Genomic DNA, 19,438 nt, shown 5'->3' with positions numbered 1-19,438 from the left:
ACAACACAGGCATGAGCTGTCACCCGGCAGCAGAGGTGCACACATCAGCTGAGGCCCGCACCACAGAATACAGGGACCCTCCTGGTCACCACACAGCCTTCACCCAGTGTCATGTCCACTGCCTGCTGCTTGAGCCTGAAGATGCAGGCCGCAGCTGGGACTTGAGGACTGGGCAAGGAGCCAAGAAGAAGGGGCTTTGGGCAGGGCCTTGGTGTGGCTGGGAAATATGGTGGGGAAACCAGAAGCCAACATGGGCTAGGAACCCAGGGTTGGCAAAGCAGCGTGTCCGCGGGAAGACTACCGGACCAGCCAAGTTGTGGCGGGCGAGGGCCCCTTATGTCCAGCCCTCGATCTGGGGCCACACGCAGTGCCGGTCCAGTTCAAGTCATTCCAGCAGTGCCCGTGCAGCCTCCACCGAGTGGATTAGGCAGTTGCCGCCGTGATGTCCCAGAAGTCAGCCAGTCTTACGGGTGACCTTGGCTGTGGCTACCTAGAGCTCCATAGGTCCAGCATGTTTGCCACTGGGTTCCTGCTGTAGAATAAACCCACCAGTTGGGGCCCAACCAAGGAATGCACGTTCAGGCTGGGCTCCCAGCACAGACTCCATTTTTATGTTGGGTTTTCTTTTTTTCTTGTTTGCCATTTTGAGTGGATGGACTACTTTTAAATGTTTGTAAATCGCTGTGAGTTTTTCTAATAACGGCGTTTGCTAAATGCAATAAATACATAAACAAATAAGCTGGGCACCCCCCCCCCCCAATCCCTCCACCCAGAGTCAATTCACTTCTTTGCACGATGGTGGGAACAGCCGCTCTCTTTCCCCTGTCCTGCCAGTACCATTAGGGCACAGCAGGCTGACCTGCTCTCTCTCACCCAATCAGATTCCCCGGGGCTGGAAAGAGCACCAATCAGCATAGCTGTGGGAGGGCATTAAAAGAAAGGGAGCAGCAATCCAATCAGAGACTGCAGCTGCTGGTATTGCTATTGCCATCTGGTGGTCAGAAGGGAGAACCGCAGGCCTTCATCGGCACTGCTGCTACTGATTCGCCTGGGGTGCTCAGCGGGCCTTTTGCTACTTAATATTTAGTCAGCGCCTGCCTTTTACTTTATGATTATTTGAATTCATGCATTTGGATGCATCTCGTGTATTTATTTTTAATTTTCCAATATTCCTTCCCCAGATATATCACAGCCCGGTGACTTGGAGACTTTCACCCATCGCAGGCCTGGAGCACGCTGTCCAGTTCTGGAGGCCTGACCTCCGGAAAGGTGAACAGAAAGAGTGGAAGCGATCCGGGGAAGGGCTACCGAAACGAGACGAGGGTGAGAAATCTGGTTGGCTGGAAAATGTTGGGTCTGATTGGCTGCGGAATTGATTTGCCAGGAAACCAAACCCCTACAAGACTGCATGCGATGTTTGGTCTCTCCCAAGCATGAGGTAGGTGATGGCTGTATTTAGCAATTGATGCTGTCTTATTTTGCAGCGCCTGGTATTCCTTTCTACCTGGTAAACGTTTTGCTGCAGGCTCTGCTCAGTGACCGGTTCATATGTAGTTGAATGTAACTCCTGTCCTGTGTCCTCACAAATCTGCTTCACTTTTTTGAAGGAGCTAATAAACACGTGGATAAAGGTGAACTGGTAGATATAGTATACTTGGATTTTCAGAAGGCGTTTGACAAAGTTCCTCATGAGCGGCTTCTAGGAAAAGTAAAAAGTCATGGGATAGGAGGCGATGTCCTTTCGTGGATTGCAAACTGATTAAAAGATAGGAAACAGAGAGTAGGATTAAATGGGCAATTTTCTCAGTGGAAGGGAGTGGACAGTGGAGTGCCTCAGGGATCTGTATTGGGACCCTTACTGTTCAATATATTTATAAATGATCTGGAAAGAAATACGACGAGTGAGGATGATCAAATTTGCGGATGATACAAAATTGTTCAGAGTAGTTAAATCACAAGCAGATTGTGATACATTACAGGGAAGGACCTTGTGAGACTGGAAAATTGGGCATCCAAATGGCAGATGAAATTTAATGTGGATAAGTGCAAGGTGATGCATACAGGGAAAAATAACCCATGCTATAATTACACGATGTTAGGTTCCATATTAGGTGCTACAACCCAAGAAAGAGATCTAGGTGTCATAGTGGATAACACATTGAAATCGTCGGTTCAGTGTGCTGCGGCAGTCAAAAAAGCAAACAGAATGTTGGGAATTATTAGAAAGGGAATGGTGAATAAAACAGAAAATGTCATAATGCCTCTGTATCACTCCATGGTGAGACCACACCTTGAATACTGTGTACAATTCTGGTCGCCGCATCTCAAAAAAAGATATAATTGCGATGGAGAAGGTACAGAGAAGGGCTACCAAAATGATAAGGGGAATGGAACAGCTCCCCTATGAGGAAAGACTAAAGAGGTTAGGACTTTTCAGCTTGGAGAAGAGACGACTGAGGGGGGATATGATAGAGATGTTTAAAATCATGAGAGGTCTAGAACGGGTAGATGTGAATCGGTTATTTACTCTTTCAGATAATAGAAAGACTAGGGGACACTCCATGAAGTTAGCATGGGGCACATTTAAAACTAATCGGAGAAAGTTCTTTTTTACTCAACGCACAATTAAACTCTGGAATTTGTTGCCAGAGAATGTGGTTCGTGCAGTTAGTGTAGCTGTGTTTAAAAAAGGATTGGATAAGTTCTTGGAGGAGAAGTCCATTACCTGCTATTAAGTTCACTTAGAGAATAGCCACTGCCATTAGCAATGGTTACATGGAATAGACTTAGTTTTTGGGTACTTGCCAGGTTCTTATGGCCTGGATTGGCCACTGTTGGAAACAGGATGCTGGGCTTGATGGACCCTTGGTCTGACCCAGTATGGCATTTTCTTATGTTCTTATGTTAATGAGGGCTCTGGGTGCAGGTCCCTTGCTGAGCACCTAGGAGGCCTGCGGTTTACCACCACTACCATTTATCATTTCTAAAGAGCTACGAAGCCTGCGCAGCACTGTACAGGTAAACATAAGAGACAGTCCCTGCTCCATAGAGCTTACCAATCTAATGAAGTCAAACATAAACGACGGATGAATCTATGGGAAGTGTATTTATTGTGGAGAAGTGGTTAGGGCTGGCTTCGAGTATGGCCAGAGAGGAAGCTTACAAACGTGGGAGTCTGTCAGATCCTTCCCCCCGCGCTCTGAATGGTGCTCCAAGCTTTGCTGACATGAAACTTTTTCAGTTGTGACAGACTGGCAGACAGCACATTTCCTTGGCGGTGAATCTGCTTTTTCCATCACCGTGGTCAAAATCCACACCCGCCGGATCCCCTTTGCTTTTCTATTGCAGGGATCTGGTGATGGGCAAGCTTTGGGGAGCCCCTGTGAATCTCAGGGCTCCCCTTGGGTACCTCACATCCAGTGGCTCGGCTCTGCTCCTTAGCAGGGCAGCCTCCTCCCTGCTTCCTTTACTGTGAGTGCCACCTGGGTAGTGACTTCTCTTCTTCCGGATGATGCAGCACTTTTCTGGCACTAAAGTTCGCACTTGCTGGAAGAGTCTGAATGAAGTCTCCTTGTCCCTTGAAGAATATCGCACACAGACAGCTGCTGTGTGAGCTCCGTAATCTGGACTTCTCTCAGTCCGTGCTTGGTGTCAGGTTCTGAGCCTCTACTGCTGCAGTGCTCACTGTTACAGAGTTCAAGCTTGGTTTTACCAGGACAGGAGATGTCTGAAGGCTTACAAAAAATAAAAAAATATATACAAAGTTTATTTAAAAAGCTTCATAAAGATGTGAAAATACCCAACATAATATGTCTAATACATAGTCTAATACAAAATGGACTATAACACTATATCACAATATACAATAACCCTCTCACACAATGGTTTCTCATCTATGAGCCGGCTAAAAACCAAACCTCACTCAAACTATAGCTTACCCGATCATACTAAACCACATTCATATGGATAAAACCTTAAAGGTTCCCTGCACTCTTTGAAAGCCAAAAAACAAATTCCCCCCAATGCTTTAGAAAAATCTCCCACTAATTTCTCAATACTTTCTCAAAAAATTGTCTCTATTATGTTCTCACTATCCATTAAGCCCGTAACAACGGGCTACATTAAAAAAATGTTTTCTGTCCATTTCCTTCTCCCTCCCACCTCCCTCCTCTAGTCTCCCTCCTCTCACTCTCTCCTCCCTCCCCTTTCAGCTCATCCACAACCCCTTCCCTCGGATGGCGCAGACGGAAGATCTCTGGGGGGGTGGTCCATCCCTCACGCACGCCTCGCCGCCGCTCCTCCCAGCGCCCTACTGCTCCTCCCAGCGCCATTTTTTTCAGGCACGCTACGCTCTGACAGACGTGCTCGCCCGCGCATGCACGGTAGAGCTGCTCTCTACTGCGCATTTGCGGCACGTCGGTCAGGGCTCCCTTTAGCAGATTAGTGTTACACTAGTTCAATGCTAATCTCATATGTTGTTGTTAAGAGTGTTCCATGTAAACCGATGTGATATGCAAATGAACGTCGGTATAAAAAAAAACTTTAAAATAAATAAATAAATACATCCCGCTAATGGGAATATTTTTCTGGAGAAATTAGTGCATATGTCGAAACAGATCTCCCCCCCGAAGGTTCAAAAAGATTTTTTGATCTTCCCCCAAAATACAAAAGAATTTTCCGAACAAGTTAGGTGTTTTCACATCTTTATGAAGCTGCTGTAATGAAATGTGTTTGTTTTTTTATTTTTTGTAAGCATTCAGACATCTCTCATTCGTGTTATATGGATGTGCTTTGCTTTTGAGAGGGACGTGTAATGTCGCCTACTCAGTTTTTATCAGGATGGGAACATAACAGCGGCAACCTGGCTTACAGTTAGCAGGCATAGAGACAGGGAGGTCAATATTCAGTAATGCAGCGAGCGGCAAATTGATCCAGGGAAAGTTATGTATGTAACTTGTGCCGGATATTCAGCGAGACTTAAGCGCACATCTCCTACTGAATCTGCGCAGATAAAGTTACATGTGTAGCCCCCTTGCTTCAGAGTCAGAGCTGAAATAGTGCAGGGGTCACACTCGGTCCCCAGGCTAAATTCCTCACACAATCTCACAACATCCCCGGGGCCTGGATTCTCCGAATGAGGGGGGGGGGAAGGATGAACCTCCAGGACCCAAGGAGTAGAGGGAATGGAATTTCTCTCTCTGAATGGATTTATAGTTGCTGAATAATCTTCAGCATGGCTTTACCCAAGGCAAATCTTGCCTCACAAATCTGCTTCACTTTTTTTGAAGAAGTTAATAAACATGTGGATAAAGGTGAACAGGTAGATGTAGTGTACTTGGATTTTCAGAAGGCGTTTGACAAAGTTCCTCATGCGAGGCTTCTAGGAAAAGTAAAAAGTCATGGGATAGGAGGCGATGTCCTTTCATGGATTGCAAACTGGCTAAAAGACAGGAAACAGAGAGTAGGATTAAATGGGCAATTTTCTCAGTGGAAGGGAGTGGGCAGTGGAGTGCCTCAGGGATCTGTATTGGAACCCTTACTGTTCAATATATTTATAAATGATCTGGAAAGAAATATGACGAGTGAGGTAATCAAATTTGTAGATGATACAAAATTGTTCAGAGTAGTTAAATCACAAGCAGATTGTGATACATTGCAGGAGGAACTTGTGAGACTGGAAAATTGGGCATCCAAATGGCAGATGAAATTTAATGTGGATAAGTGCAAGGAGATGCATATAGGGAAAAATAACCCATCCTATAGTTACACAATGTTAGGTTCCATATTAGGTGTTACAACCCAAGAAAGAGATCTAGGTGTCATAGTGGATAACACATTGAAATTGTCGGCTCAGTGTGCTGCGGCAGTCAAAAAAGCAAACAGAATGTTGGGAATTATTAGAAAAGGAATGATGAATAAAACGGAAAATGTCATAATGCCTCTGTATCGCTCCATGGTGAGACCGCACCTTGAATACTGTGTACAATTCTGGTCACCGCATCTCAAAAAAGATATAATTGCGATGGAGAAGGTACAGAGAAGGGCTACCAAAATGATAAGGGGAATGGAACAACTCCCCTATGAGGAAAGGCTGAAGAGGTTAGGACTTTTCAGCTTGGAGAAGAGACGACTGAGGGGGGATATGACAGAGGTGTTTAAAATCATGAGAGGTCTAGAATGGGTAGATGTGAATCGGTTATTTACTCTTTCAGATAATAGAAAGACTAGGGGGCACTCCATGAAGTTAGCATGGGGCACATTTAAAACTAATCGGAGAAAGTTCTTTTTTACTCAACGCACAATTAAACTCTGGAATTTGTTGCCAGAGGATGTGGTTAGTGCAGTTAGTATAGCTGTGTTTAAAAAAAGGATTGGATAAGTTCTTGGAGGAGAAGTCCATTACCTGCTATTAAGTTGACTTAGAGAATAGCCACTGCCATTAGCAATGGTTACATGGAATAGACTTAGTTTTTGGGTACTTGCCAGGTTCTTGTGGCCTGGATTGGCCACTGTTGGAAACAGGATGCTAGGCTTGATGGACCCTTGGTCTGACCCAGTATGGCAATTTCTTATGTTCTTCACAGTCTCTACACCGGTACCAATATCTCCCTGGATACTGGAGTGGGCAGTCCGAAAATATAAACTTTACTGCAAGCAATCTTTAAAGTGAGTCATGTGGCAGCCACTATTTCATCTTCAAATCAATCCAAGTTTTCACCCCACTCTTAGTCAGAGCATTTCTGAGACCGTGCTTAATACGTGGATTGATTTGAAGATGAAATAGTGGCTGCCACGAGATTCATTTTGAAGACTGGCGCGAGTGTCCCTCAAGGTGGCTGCACACTAGGGAACACTTTTCCTTCCAGGTGGTGGGGGGCCGGGATATCCTCTTCTCTTCTGGTGTTCAAAATGGATCTCTCGGGTGGAAAAGTCCAAAAAAAAAAAGGAACAAACTGATGGAAATCCTAAACGCCTTTTCCCAGGCGGCCATGGTAGCCACTGGTTCCTCCTGAATAAAAAAAAGAACAGAAATCTCCTCCAAAACCCAGAAAATCTTCTTTCGTGGCAGGAGACTGCTGTCCCTCCGTGTTCTGTAGGATAGGAGCTACAGCTCCAAAAATCATTCTCCCCAAAACGTTTCATGCCACCTGGCAACAAAGCCTGCCAGACCGGTTCGGCAATGGAGCAGCAATGAGCCTCTCCCCTGCTTCCAGGTATCTGACTGCAGAACCTGAAAATGGGAGGCTCCAAAAATCAACTCAAAATGCCAAACGCTGCTATGCCCCCTCCTGCACCTTTGCAGGTGGCAGACCCCGCCCCCCCCCCCCCCCCCCCGATCATTAATGGTATGCTCCCTCCTCATTCCCTACCCAAAGCCTGAGCTAGGGACATCCAGTGGAGACCTGACGGGGGGGGTGTCTCTCACACCCGCTCTTTTTTTAGCCAGACTCACACGTGTAACCTTACCCAGACAGCGCTGAATACGTGTGGCTCGCCGGGTAAAGTTAGGCCTCGCCCCTAGAATGCCTCCACCCATGTATTTATTTATTTGAAATGTTTATATTCTGCTTATAAGAACATAAGAAAATGCCATACTGGGTCAGACCAAGGGTCCATCAAGCCCAGCATCCTGTTTCCAACAGTGGCCAATCCAGGTCATAGGAACCTGGCAAGTATCCAAAAACTAAGTCTATTCCATGTAACCATTGCTAATGGCAGTGGCTATTCTCTAAGTGAACTTAATAGCAGGTAATGGACTTCTCCTCCAAGAACTTATCCAATCCTTTTTTAAACACAGCTACACTAACTGCACTAACCACATCCTCTGGCAACAAATTCCAGAGTTTAATTGTGCGTTGAGTAAAAAAGAACTTTCGCCGATTAGTTTTAAATGTGCCCCATGCTAACTTCATGGAGTGCCCCCTAGTCTTTCTACCATCCGAAAGAGTAAATAACCGATTCACATCTACCCGTTCTAGACCTCTCATGATTTTAAACACCTCTATCATATCCCCCCTCAGTCGTCTCTTCTCCAAGCTGAAAAGTCCTAACCTCTTTAGTCTTTCCTCATAGGGGAGCTGTTCCATTCCCCTTATCATTTTGGTAGCCCTTCTCTGTACCTTCTCCATCGCAATTATATCTTTTTTGAGATGCGGTGACCAGAATTGTACACAGTATTCAAGGTGCAGTCTCACCATGGAGCGATACAGAGGCATTATGACATTTTCCGTTTTCTTCATCATTCCTTTTCTAATAATTCCCAACATTCTGTTTGCTTTTTTGACTGCCGCAGCACACTGAACCCACGATTTCAATGTGTTATCCACTATGACACCTAGATCTCTTTCTTGGGTTGTAGCACCTAATATGGAACCCAACATTGTGTAACTGTAGCATGGGTTATTTTTCCCTATATGCATCACCTTGCACTTATCCACATTAAATTTCATCTGCCATTTGGATGCCCAATTTTCCAGTCTCACAAGGTCTTCCTGCAATTTATCACAATCTGCTTGTGCTTTAACTACTCTGAACAATTTTGTGTCATCTGCAAATTTGATTATCTCACTCGTCGTATTTCTTTCCAGATCATTATAACAATAATATGTGCTACGCGGATTACAGTGCATAATTATACACGCTTAAGGCAATACAAAACAATATAATCTATGAAATAACAACGCAATACATAAAAACAAAAGCACAATATATAAGACTGTTCAAGCTGCCACAGCACTGCGGTCAATATCGATTATTCCAGTTTATCAGCTTGCCGAAATAATACTAAATTCACCTGTTTTCTGAAGTGTCTGAGATCATTTAGCTTACGTAGAGCAGGTGGCAACAATATGGGTCCTATAACAAAAAAATGAACTAGGGCGTGTCTCGTTCAACCGGGCCATTGTAACTGGGGGGACCGCGGGGTCCTTAAAGGGACAGATAAACTTTGCATGCACGCTGGGGAGAGGGGAATACTCAAAGCTCAGTTTCTGTTAGAGAGATCCCGTTAGATCCTCTAGCAGTAACCACGAGGAATATTCCACTGTTACGAGGGGAAACAGAGGAGAGGTTAATGCGGGGACCGATCTCGGGTAACCTGCTAGTCTCGGGGGGGGGAGAGGAGAATAGGCGGAAGGCTGAGGAGTGATCATCAGTGCTTCTTACAATTGACTTTAAATTGGAATTTGAGTAAATGCAATGCACAGGCCCTAGAAGGGAATTCTCCCCCCCCCCCCCCCCTCCCAAACACACACTCAGGGGATTAGGGACACTCACATGGCAAAGCTTAACTTTAGGAGACGGTGCCTGAGCTCTGGCTCCCGGGCCCTCACTATCAGCCCGGGGTGTACCCACGAGGCCGAGTATCGCAGCTCAGTGAACCCCTCCGGGAAAAATCCCACAGCGCAGTAAACATGCTCCTTAGACTGTGAGCCCCCACCAGTGCCGGGAAACCCCTTCAGTACCTGAGCTCGGGCTTGGAAAGGCGCGTGGTGGGATCCACGCCATGTTGCACGTGACCTGGGGCCCAGCTCGCCGCGGGAGCTCCCTCAGACTCTTTCGTTTACTGCAGTATAAATGCAGCGCATCATCCCACAAAGCTGCCTTTAAGTTCGTCGTTGAGATGTCAGACTCTGAGCTAACTTTCAGGTCAATCCAGTAAGGAGCGGTAGGAAGAGCTGCGTTAGTGCCCGGCGCACCCGCGGTTGCCGCACGCACAGTGCGGCTCACCTACCGCTCGATCCTGTATGTAAACAACTGCAGCTTCCTTTTCGTCGCACGGCGCTTGTTAAACGACTGGAAACAGCTTTGCTGGGGGAAGTGGGGACGGTGCTGGCCCGGCGGTCCTAACACGGGGGTTTCACGTCGGGCACCCCCAGTCACTGACCGTTCAGCAGCGGCTGACTGGTGCCACTAACACAATGATTCATCTACGCCACGCAGCGCCCCACAGTCCCTGCTCCATGGAGCTTACACACCAAGGCCTGCGGGCAAGATGAGGAAGAGATTCAGGGGAGGTCTGTTTACTTTCAAAATCCTTAACATCAAGCCCGCGCTGGTCCGGGAGAAGCAGGGCTTCCATTTTAAAAGCAGCCCCACCGAGGTGAGTTTTCCGCCAGGCATTCAGGTCGGGAGGGCTGAGGAGGGGGGGGGGGCCTGCGCTGCTGGGCGCTAGCCCCGACATCTCGTAGGGTAAACCTGGGCTGCAGCGCAGGTGGCTCTGGCAGCTGAGGGGGCGGGCACAGGACAGGAAACGCAGCCAATGAGAGGAGAGGAGGACCTGACCGGGGGGGGGGTGACACTGAGAATTTCAGGATGGTACAGGGGAACCTGGAAATGCGATTAATAAACTTGCTGAGTTATTAGCCATTTATCTATGTGAGCCGGATAGACATATCTAACTGGTTTAGATGGGATAATCGGCAGCACGGTTCTGTGCTGAATATCCCTGTATTAGGCGCTAATTAGACAGATGAATCTTATCTGTCTAAGTTTAGATCTGCTTTTGAGCAAGTCTAACTAAGCCACATAAGTAGTGATATTCAGCCTTAGCTGGATAACTTATGTGGCTAAGTAGCACTGCCAGATCCACCTATTGCCCACCCACATCTTAGCCGGTTAACTAGATAACCAGATAAGTACTACTTATCCCCCTTCTACCCCTATACAATCAGGCTAGTAATACCCGAGCCAGCCTCCTACCCAGATTCCTTCTTAAGGGTTCTGCTTACGTCTTGACACCTGAGCAGGGACACCAGTGGCAGCTGTGACATCTATGGATTTTTATTTGTTTTACCACATTCTGTGCAAAAGGAATCAGCACGGCACTGCCAATTCCTGCATTCCCTGAAGCTGTTACACAGAAACAGATGCAAAACGAGAACGACAGAGCAGCACATGGACACTGCAGGAGGAGAGCAGGACTGGAAGCAGTAGTGACGGACGGTGGAACCAGCAAGGAGTCTCAGGCCCCTTCCTTTGCTGCTTGGTTTAGCAGAGCTCATTCCACTCTGCCCATCATCTGTATTAAGCCTCGGGCTTATTTTGTGGTGGTTGTGCTTCTGTGCTACCCTCGGCAGTAGATACTGGAGCCCCTTCTGGGTTGCAGAAATGCCAATCACATTCTGCAGTCAAAACCTTCTGGTCTTGCCCTGGAAACAGAGGGCTAAGCCAGTACCTCTGCCATGGATACGAACCTCCGTCCCCTGATGAGGCAGGCAGGAGAGATGTGGTCTGTGTGTAGACAAAGCGTGAGTCTGCTATGTGCATGCATTAAACTCTTCAGGTTTAAATAATCCAAGAAAGAAATTATTGAAGCCTATACAGTAGAAGAGGACCGGAAGGCTCATCTGCATACTGCTCCCAGCATCCCCCGGGAGAGGAGTCCAGAGGTCACCGCAAGCGATCCAGGGATTGAATACCACAGCTCCAGCTTCCAGAGGCCCCGCACCCTTTGCAGTAGAAGAGGTGTTTATTATTTACAACAAAGAGATTGCTGCCTAAACCTTCTTCATGGATTTGTATTGGAATTTAAGGTCCATTGAGACTTTTAATGAAAATGATAAAAAATTAAGACAAAAAAACATTTTTTATTTACTAATAAAAATATTTTGATGGTGATGGTGAATGATTAAAAGACTGGTTGGGTTCTTGTTGAGAAATCACAACGTCAGGCTTGCTGACACCGTCACTTAGGCTATTTTTAAAATACAATTGGTTTCCCTCATTGTTTACAGTTTCCAAATGGGTTACTGTATTGACTCACTCTGATTATAATTTTTTAGATTTCAGTTACCCCAATTGTGCTGGCTCATTGACTGGGTAAATATATCATCAAGACATGCTAGAGACATAAAGTTCCTGCATGTAATAAATGACTGCTTCATGGAGCAATTGGTTCAGGAACCAACAAGAGAGGGAGCTATTTTAGATTTAATTCTTAGTGGAACGCAGGATTTGGTGAGAGAGGTAACGGTGGTAGGGCCACTTGGCAACAGTGATCATAACATGATCAAATTTAAACTAATAACTGGAAGGGGGACAATAAGTAAATCTACAACTCTAAAGGGAAACTTTGATAAAATGAGGAAAATAGTTAGAAAAAGCTGAAAGGTGCAGCTGCAAAGGTTAAAAGTGTTCAACAGGCTTGGACATTGTTTAAAAATACAATCCTAGAGGCGCAGTCCATATGTATTCCGCACATTAAGAAAGGTGGAAGAAAGGCAAAACAATTACCGTCATGGTTAACAGGCGAGGTGAAGGAGGCTATTTTAGCCAAAAAAAATCCTTCAAAAATTGGAAGAAGGATCCATCTGAAGAAAATAGGATAAAGCATAAGCATTGTCAAGGTAAGTGTAAAACATTGATAAGACAGGTGAAGAGAGAATTTGAAATGAAGTTGGCCATAGAGGCAAAACCTCATAATAAAAACTTTTTAAAATATATCCAAAGCAAGAAACCTGTGAGGGAGTCGGTTGGACCATTAGATGTCAGAGGGGTTAAAGGGGCTCTTAGGGAAGATAAAGCCTTTGCAGAAAGACTAAATGAATTCTTTGCTTCCGTGTTTACTAATGAGGATGTTGGGGAGATACCAGTTCCTGAGATGGTTTTCAGGGATGATGAGTCAGACGAACTGAACGAAATCACTGTGAACATGGAAGATGTAGTAGGTCAGATTGACAAACTAAAGAGTGGCAAATCACCTGGACCGGATGGTATGCATCCTAGGGTACTGAAGGAGCTAAAAAATGAAATTTCTGATCTATTAGTTAACATTTGTAACCTATCATTAAAATCATTCATTGTTCCTGTTACGGTCCCGGGCCGAGCCCGGGTCCTCCCACTCACCTCTAGGCCGGCCCGGGCCGCTGAGCCTCCTCCCCAGGCGGCAAGGCCCGATCCTGGCCCTGCCACGGCTCTCCCTCCTTGAGGGAGACGCCACCGGCCCGACGCGTCTGGCCCCGCCCCGTAGGCGCGCACACACGCGGGGGCTCCAGATTTAAAGGGGCCAGCGCGGGAGAAGTCAAGACAGCCCTCCGATGATGTCAGATGCTGCAGGGGTATTTAAACCCTGCAGCTAGGCCTGTCCAATGCCTTGCAATGAGGTTCACGCTGGTTAGAGTTGCTAGTTGCTGCTTCGGATCCCTGATCTTGGCTTCGGCTTCTGACTTCTGGTTTTTGACTCCAGGTTCCGTCCCTGGACTTCCGATTCTGCTTCCGTCCTTGGCTTTGACTTTGGCTTTGGCTTCTGACTCCTGGCCTCCGACCTTGGCTCGTCCACTGACTTCTGGCTTCAGATTCCGTCCCTGGCTGGACTCCAGCTTCTGGCTTCTCTTCATCCACAGGTATCCGGTTCTTCGCCCACCTGGGGCCTTGCCTAAGTCCCAGCGGCTCGGGTCCTCAAGGGCTCCTCCAGGGCCATCTCCTCAGCGCCGCCTCCCGGCTGCAATGTCCATTGTGGGTTCCCACAGTGCATCACCATCCGTCTCAGCTGACTCAAGGGTCCACGTTCCTAACAGTACCTGAAGACTGGAGGGTGGCCAATGTAACCCCAATATTTAAAAAGAGCTCCAAAGGCGATCTGAGTAACTATAGACCAGTGAGCCTGACTTCAATCTGGGAAAAATAGTGGAAAACATTCTAAAAATCAAAATCGTAGAGCAAATAGAAAGACATAGTTTAATGGAACACAGTCAACATGGATTTACTCAAGGGAAGTCTTGCTTAACAAATCTGCTTCATTTTTTTGAAGGAGTTAATAAACATGTGGATAAAGGTGAACCGGTAGATATAGTGTATTTGGATTTTCAGAAGGCGTTTGATAAAGTTCCTCATGAGAGGCTTCTAAGAAAACTAAAAAGTCATGGGATAGTAGGCGATGTCCTTTTGTGGATTACAAACTGGTTAAAAGACAGGAAACAGAGGGTAGGATTAAATGGTCAATTTTCTCAGTGGAAAAGGGTAAACAGTGGAGTGCCTCAGGGATCTGTACTTGGACCGGTGCTTTTCAATATATATATATATAAATGATCTGGAAAGGAATACTACGAGTGAGGTTATCAAATTTGCGGACGATACAAAATTATTCAGAGTAGTTAAATCACAGGCAGACTGTGATACATTACAGGAGGACCTTGCAAGACTGGAAGATTGGGCATCCAAATGGCAGATGAAATTTAATGTGGACAACTGCAAGGTGTTGCACATAGGGAACAATAACCCTTGTTGTAGTTACACAATGTTAGGTTCCATATTAGGAGCTACCACCCAGGAAAAAGATCTAGGCATCATAGTGGATAATACTTTAAAATCGTCGGCTCAGTGTGCTGCAGCAGTCAAAAAAGCAAACAGAATGTTAGGAATTATTAGGAAGGGAATGGTTAATAAAACGGAAAATGTCGTAATGACTCTATATCACTCCATGGTGAGACCGCACCTTGAATACTGTGTACAATTCTGGTCACCGCATCTCAAAAAAGATATAGTTGCGATGGAGAAGGTACAGAGAAGGGCAACCAAAATGATAAAGGGGACGGAACAGCTCCCCTATGAGGAAAGGCTGAAGAGGTTATGGCTGTTCATCTTGGAGAAGAGACGGCTGAGGGGGGATATGATAGAGGTCTTGAAAATCATGAGAGGTCTACAGCGGGTAGATGTGAATCGCTTATTTACACTTTCAGATAATAGAAAGACTAGGGGGCACTCCACAAAGTTAGCAAATAGCACATTTAAAACTAATCTGAGAAAGTTCTTTTTTACTCAACGCACAATAAAGCTCTGGAATTTGTTGCCAGAGGATGTGGTTAGTGCAGTTAGTGTATCTGGGTTCAAAAAAGGTTTGGATAAGTTCTTGGAGGAGAAGTCCATTAACGGCTATTAATCAAGTTTACTTAGGGAATAGCAACTGCTATTAATTGCATCAATAGCATGGGATATACTTAGTTTTTGGGTACTTGCCAGGTTCTTGTAGCCTGGATTGACCACTGTTGGAAACAGGATGCCGGGCTTGATGGATGGACCCTCAGTCTGACCCAGTATGGCAACTTCTTAAGTTCTTATTCCTGGCAGTGGAGGGAGTTTATGCTTGCAGTTTCTAGTTTCTATCTTTTCTTGGCTCTGGTAACAATTGTACATGCTGAGTGAAGTTTGTTTGCATTATAACTGTTTTTTTTTATTATTGTAACTCGCTATGATTGTTGGAGTAGCCAGTAATAAATCCTTTTAAATAAAATCAAATAAATATTGCAACACACTTGTACTGGGCCTACCTACCGGTGCCATACGACTGTTGCAGCTCCTATAGAATTCTGCCGCCAGATTGTTGATTAACACAAAGAAATTTGACCATATCACTCCCGTACTAAAAGAGCTTCATTGGCTCCCTATTGGTTTCAGATCACAGTACAAAGCACTTTCTCTAATTCAGAAATCCCTTTCAAATGAGAAGGTTGAATGGCTCAATGCAGCCCTACATTTTCATGTACCAACACGAACAACGAGATCAGCTAATACTGGGCTACTACCAATCCCGACAATAAAATCCACCCCTATGAACACCGTTAGAGAAAGAGCATTATCCATTGCCGGACCCAACTCTCTACCTTCACAATTGAGAATGGAAACCAACATCAAAGTCTTTAAGAAAGGAGTCAAAACATGTTTTTTTAACAAAGCATTTAATAACAATGGATGACTTTGATAGTGTTTATTTTATTTTTCTTGTTATAGTTTTTATGATTTTACGATTTTATTTTCAGATGTATTAGTTGTTTTTAGTTCTATTTTATATATTTTTAGGCAAAATGGATAATATGTAATTAGATTTTAAATGTTTATTTTACTATGCAAATATGATTATTAATGCCTGACTTGAGATGTAAACCGACATGATATGTTTTTACATGAATGCCGGTATGCAAAAACGAATAAATAGAAAACAAAAGGCTCTTAGTGCAGCCCTTGCCAAAGGAAGGAGAGAGATGGAATGCAATGACCTCCCTCTAGTGTCCAAAAGTGAGAAGTGCAGTTAATAATTCCTGCTTGATTGATTCTGTTCTCCAAATGGGACTTTCAGCCTATTCGTGATGAATATTCATGAGATCTTCAGACGGATTTCCATGCATTTGATCTTAGGATAGTTGCTTTTTCCCAGATTCCAGAAAACAGGTGGCTCAGTCCTGGATTTTTTCTTTTTGTTTATAAGCAGGGGTGATTCTATAATGAGGAAGAGTGAGGTGGCCGCTTCAGGTGGCAAGATTTAGAGGTGGCAGAATTGCCCCCTGAAACCTTTTCTCTTATTTATATATATATATATATATATATATATATATATATATATATATATATATATAACCAAAAATTTGGCAAATGGATGGGATGTAAAGACATCTAAAGGACATACACCACTAGTAGTTGATCAATGTGTGAATCAAGGAATGCGATTGAAGACACGAGATTTAAGATAGTTGAAGTACTAAGTGGTGTATTTCTTTAACATAGACCTGTTATAACGTCAATGAGAGGAGGGAATATTTAGTTGATCAGGGTCAGATTGAGGGTTATATTAGAAGAGGATGGAGGGTCAATATTAAGGTGTTTGGTGAGGATTTTAGTAAGTTATATTTCATGGTTTGTAATATATTTATTCATACACATCATTGGTGATTTGGTTGAAGCCATTAATAAATTTTAGATTTTCAAAAATAACCACATCTTTTGAAATGCTTTATTACATATTATAATAGTGCTTTTAACCCTGACAGGAGTCTGTTGGGGAGTTTGTTGGTATATATATATATATATATATATAATATAATAGACACTATAAAGTCAAAATAAATTGCAACAAAGAATCCTACAGCATCAAATCGTCCCTAGGAGTACCTCAAGGCCCATCACTTTCTCCCACCCTCTTTAATGACCACCTTCTTCCCCTCTGCCAGCTACTATCCAGCCTAAAATTAAAGCATTTCCTATACGCAGATGACGTGCAGATTCTGATCCCTATAATAGAATCCCTACCCAAAACACTCAAGTTCTGGGAAAGCTGCCTCCACTCTATCGACCTCCTTCTCACCAGCCTAAATCTAGTCCTCAACTCAGCCAAGACCGAACTCCTCCTCATCTCCCCCGATCACAATGATCTTTCACTGCCGACCCCTTCCACCACCGATGTGGTCACCCAAGTAGGAGACCTCGGAGTGATACTAGACAAGCGTCTGGACCTAAAGAAATTCATCAACAACACAACCAAGGACTGTTTCTACAAATTACAATTTCTAAAAAGACTCAAACTCCACTCCTCCACTTCCATGACTTCAGGACGGTCCTCCAGGCCACCCTATTTTCCAAGATAGACTACTGCAACGCCCTCCTATTGGGCCTCCACCACCAAACCCCTTCAGATGCTCCAGAACGCGGCCGCCAGAATTCTGACGAACACCAGCCGAGGAGATCACATCACACCCATCCTCAGGAAGCTACACTGGCTCCCCATAAGCTTCAGAGTCCTACATAAGTCCCTCACCATCATTCACAAGACCATTCACAATCAGCACCCACTCGACCTTCATATCCCGCTGTCTGCACACTTCCATAAGACCTATAAGAGAGGCTTATAAAAGAACCCTGCACGCCCCCACCACCAAATCCACCCTTCATACATCCACCAGAGAACGGGCCTTCTCCACAGCGGGGCCAGCCATCTGGAATTCCATGCCGCCGGACCGCAGACAGGAACCCTGCCTGGTGACCTTTAGAAAAAAACTCAAGACCTGGCTGTTCCAACAAGCCTTCCCATAACCCTTTTCCCTTCTCTCCCTTCTCCTCCCCCGCCTCCTAATCTCCTCGATCCTAGAAAGTCACCCCTCACCCCTCTGCTAATTCCCCCCCCCCCCCCCCCCCCAGCATTGACTCTGCTCCGCAATGTTTGCCAGACTCCTGGTTGTATACTGTTTCTAAATATTTAGAGTGCCCTATATCTGACCCAGTACATCCTTGTTAAGTTTATAACGTTATACTTCTGTCTCTCGCACTTTCAGGTCCTAGTTTACATATCCTTGTATTATTGTAACTTTGTCTTCTTCCTCAGTATCAATGTTACGACACCCCTGTTCCATGTGAACCCATATATGATTTGTATCATGAATGTCGGTATAGAAAAGAGTTAGTTAGTTAGTTAGTTAGTTAGTTAAATAAATATAAATATATATATATATATATATATTTTTTTTTTTTTAATTTTAGGCAACAAACACCAAATTGTAGGTGCCCAGCTGACTTAGCTCCCAGGCGTTTTTCAGCCTCGGGGCAGGGGATGAAAGTTCAGGTACAAGATAGAGGGGGAGGTGAGAGCCGATTGGGCTGAGTAGGGGAGCATGCGTGCACACTTGTCCGAAGTGGAAGAGCGGCAGCCGGGCAGTCTGCAATGGGCCAAGCTGGACTTATGCTGCTGTCCCTCACTGCGTTACTATTCCCACTCCACCCCCTCCTGCCCCCTGGCTCTGTGCTGGGTACGAGTTCCATTGCATTATTATTATTATTTTTTTTTTGTATTTTCTCATTTTTTTCTAGATGTCGGGAGCCCATCTTGGTTCTCGCAATGTGCAGGCGGCACGTGACCTGCTTGGGAGAATGCAACAATCCTGTCTGAAGAGGCATTTCCTTCGGGAAGCTTATGATTATTCTTACCGCAAATAATAATAAATGTTTGCTTGTGCAGCGCTCTCGATACGAACAGCACTGTACAAGAGAATGAACGCGGTTGCTAGCCCCTGTGCTGCACGCTGTAATTGCCCCTTCCCCAAAGGGCTTTTACCATCAGTGTTGGCGCAGGAGGATGAAGTGATGTCCTCGGAGTGGCGGAGAAGGTCTATAAGCTCTGTACTGTACCCATAACGGACAACAATGTGTAATATGTGCTTTATCTTTGCAGGGTATAGCGTTGGACTTTAGTGCAGGATATCTGACAGCCGGTTTTAATTATTTACAGCCCTTCGTGATTGTATCACACTGGGAGGACCCACAGACACCATCAGAACACACGGTGGCAGGAATGTGTTATGAAAGAGAGAGACTGCCAGGGCCGTGTTATGCTGAGAGCCAAGTTATCAGACTTTTAGGCCTCGGCTCCGTAATGCCAGGTGCCAGGAATCCTCTTGCAGAGAATCCCCATGTGATGGGTTCAATAAAAAGCATAAGAACCTAAGAACATGCCATACTGGGTCAGACCAAGGGTCCATCAAGCCCAGCATCCTGTTTCCAACAGTGGCCAATCCAGGCCATAAGAACCTGGCAAGTACCCAAAAACTAAGTCTATCCCATGTTACTGTTGCTAGTAATAGCAGTGGCTATTCTCTAAGTCAGCTTAATTAATAGAAAGTAATGGACTTATCCAATCCTTTTTTAAACCCAGCTATACTAACTGCACAGAGCACATCCT

The 19,438-nt window shown here is 45.0% G+C and overlaps 1 long non-coding RNA gene across 1 annotated transcript; it reads left to right on the top strand.

The window, feature by feature from the left end:
• The first annotated feature begins 980 nt into the window (after positions 1–980).
• LOC115091481 lies at positions 981–18,982 on the top strand. Its single transcript, XR_003856718.1, has 3 exons — positions 981–1,086; positions 1,182–1,438; positions 18,571–18,982. It is a non-coding gene; the product is annotated as an uncharacterized LOC115091481 (long non-coding RNA).
• Positions 18,983–19,438: the final 456 nt, after the last annotated feature.

Source organism: Rhinatrema bivittatum, chromosome 5 (genome assembly GCF_901001135.1).
Source record: "Rhinatrema bivittatum chromosome 5, aRhiBiv1.1, whole genome shotgun sequence".
NCBI lineage: Eukaryota > Metazoa > Chordata > Amphibia > Gymnophiona > Rhinatrematidae > Rhinatrema > Rhinatrema bivittatum.
The sequence above is the reverse complement of the archived record's forward strand: the minus strand, read 5'-3'. Positions and strand labels throughout refer to the sequence as shown.